Consider the following 3,109-nt stretch of genomic DNA (forward strand, 5'->3'; position numbering starts at 1 on the left):
TATCGCTTATATACAACTATCACATTATGCTAGCAACTAATTGATTTTCGTATAAACATCAAGTTATTAACACTTTAACAAATATACATCAAATACACATCACCCAACTTCACCTCTATCCACATTTATCATGGCTTTGGTACAACAAATCAATGCTTCAAGTTTAAAACCAACTCGTTAATCATGAGATTGCATCTCCATGGTTTAAACATATTTAATTTCAAGTTGAGCTTGACTTTGGCCAACAACTCAAATAAGAACTTACACTTTGGTTCATACCATATTAATGGAAGTTATAGGTTTTAATATTATGTAAAAGATTTGGTCTCATATACATTCACTACCAGAAAAATGGTCTATTAGGACATTTTCGTGATGAGCCTTATTATAAAATGTCATTATAAATCCTTTATAACGATATTTATTAAAACTAATTAATTTGAAAAATATAATATTTGATTAGATATTATATCTTAACACATTTTATAGATGTCATCATACATAATAAATATATTAATCTAACTTATATCATGTAGTGTTTAACCTAGATGAGATTAACTTTTCCCAAACGCCCGTGCCCCGTCTCCACCGTCGCCGCCGCTGGCCTTGACTTTTCCCAAACGTGTGTGCCCCGTCTCCACCACCGCATCTCCTCGATCATCTCCGCCGCTACACCTCGATCGTCTCTGCCGCTGCGTCTCGATCGTCTTTGTCGTGCCCCATCTCTGTCGTTGTTGCGCCCCATCTTTATCCTTTCGCCGCCATGGGTATATCTGTTCATCTCTACTGTCCTTAATTGTTTTTTGTTCTTTTTTTTTTGGTTTCTTCTTTCATTTGTTTGGTATGACTTTTTGCAGCCAAGATCAAGATCGACATCAATGGTAGGCTTTCTTTTTTGTTTCACAGGAGTGTCTTTTTAATTACGACTGTCGATCTTGGTTTCTGTCCTTAATTCTGTTTGTTCTGTAGGATTGGGTGATTGGTCGCTAGAGTCACGCTCCAGAGTGAGGATGTGGAACTCGTCGTCGTCAATGATCCATTCATTACCACCGATTACATGGTACTCTTTAGCGTATCGATCTACCTATGCGGTTACTTTTTTATGCATTCTTTTGGCTTTACTAGTCTGATTTGTATATTTATTGTGCTTTGTTCATTTATCTTCCATCAAAATATATTATTTAGAAGTGGATGGTCGCTACATATATATAGATCCAAACTGCAGATCCTATGGATTAGATTTTTTATGCTTTTAGTTTATACTATGTTTCTTTAGCTGTATCTTAGATCTGACTGTCTAACTTGGATACATTTGCAGACATACATGTTTAAATATGATACTGTACATGGGAAATGGAAGCATAACGAGATAAAAGTGAAGGATTCCAAGACCCTTCTTTTTGGAGAGAAAGAGGTTACTGTCTTTGGCATCAGGTGTTTAAAATGCTATTGTCTGTTCTGAAAGAAGTAGCTGTTGTCACTGAATTTTTTGTTGGTGTTATTTACTGAGATTGTGGTTGTGTTTAGGAATCCTGAGGAGATTCCTTGGGGTGAGACTGGAGCTAACTTCGTTGTGAAGTCTACTGGTGTCTTTACAGACAAGGACAAGGCAGCTGCTCACTTGAAGGTAGTTGATGATACCATATGCCAAGTTGCTTTATGATGCTGGAATCTATAACTGATGAAGACTAGTTTGAGTTTGCTTTGGAATGAGTGAGATCAATTTGATTGAATGAGGAAGAGTTTATGCTATTTATACTTAATCTTGTTATTTATGTTTACCTAATACTAGTGATTGATTGAGATTGATTCAATTTAGTAACACGTACATTGAGCAATTTCCTGCCAATAATGTTCAATTTTTTGACTAGTATTTCTCAAATACCTTCATTCTACTCCATGTTATCTAGCCTCATTTTTGCACACTTACATAATTATATTTAGATTTTCCTAGCATTACACAATTGGTGGGATAACATACTTGCGTATTGACTACGAGTGACAAGAAAATTGCCTAATGCTTTGATATTTTGATATGAATTGAATGGATGGAATTGTATTGGTTTGTCAAAAATGATTAAGGTGATGTCGAAGAATTGATCTGCCTCTATTTAGCATTTTGAAGCATATATGTTCATGTTTTTTTAACTAGCTATTTTTTTAACTTTTTATTAGAATTGTGATGGATAAAGGTTGGATGTTTTTGCCGAGACAAACTAAGGAATACAGAAAAGGACTTGAGAATTTCCTATATTTTTTATTTTCTACTGCAAACATAAATGGATAAAGGTTAGTACTTTATTGATTTTATTCTTTACTGTTGAATTTCGTTGTTTATTTTCATATTATTTATTATTCGATGTGGCATAATGAGTTGGAGTTTGCTTACTTGAAAGCTATAAGTTGTTCTCTGCAACAACCATTATTTATTTACTGTTCTCAACAACTTTTTCAACAGCATGTTGAAAGCTATAAGTTGTTCTCAGCAATAACTATTTCAATGATGAGCTGGAATATAGCTTCTTACATTTTGTAAGATTTTGCTACCTCTTTGCTATTTTAGTTTAGCCCAACTAATGCTTTGTCTACGTTTGAGTTCTTGTAATTAATTCATTCTTTGTATTGTTGCTTATTGTGAGAAGTTGAGAATTCAATTAGATTAAGTGATAATGTATAATCTTATTTAGCATAATTGTTGTTGCTTATGGTATGTCATATTTGTTTTCATCAAAACCTTTTCTTTTCCATTTTCACGTAGATTGGATGTTATGTCTCGATAAAAGTCTATTTTATTTGACAAAAATTGTGCAAAAGGAGTTGTTCATAGCATGAATCTGAATACTGAAGTAGGAAGACAGGCGTTGGGACCAAATTGTTGTTAAATACAAGTTCTAGTTGTCCTAGAACGGGAAGAGAGTTTGATTAGGTCATATGATCTTTTACAAAGATTTGAGGATGCACTTGGAGGATTAATAGCTTGGCCTTGTCATCTGGTATGATATACAATCTTTTAATTAACTACTATTTATTGTATATGCTCGTCATGTTGGTGTCTTTTTAAACTAATATCAATTATATTGGCAGTTGATAGTTAACAGTTAACGAAGAA

General features: G+C 33.6%; 1 long non-coding RNA gene across 1 annotated transcript; it reads left to right on the forward strand.

Annotated features, from left to right (window-relative positions):
* The first annotated feature begins 997 nt into the window (after positions 1-997).
* On the forward strand, positions 998-1,608 carry LOC122018621. Its single transcript, XR_006121841.1, has 3 exons — positions 998-1,060; positions 1,319-1,434; positions 1,528-1,608. It is a non-coding gene; the product is annotated as an uncharacterized LOC122018621 (long non-coding RNA).
* The last annotated feature ends 1,501 nt before the right edge of the window (positions 1,609-3,109 follow it).

Source organism: Zingiber officinale, chromosome 9A, assembly GCF_018446385.1.
Source record: "Zingiber officinale cultivar Zhangliang chromosome 9A, Zo_v1.1, whole genome shotgun sequence".
NCBI lineage: Eukaryota > Viridiplantae > Streptophyta > Magnoliopsida > Zingiberales > Zingiberaceae > Zingiber > Zingiber officinale.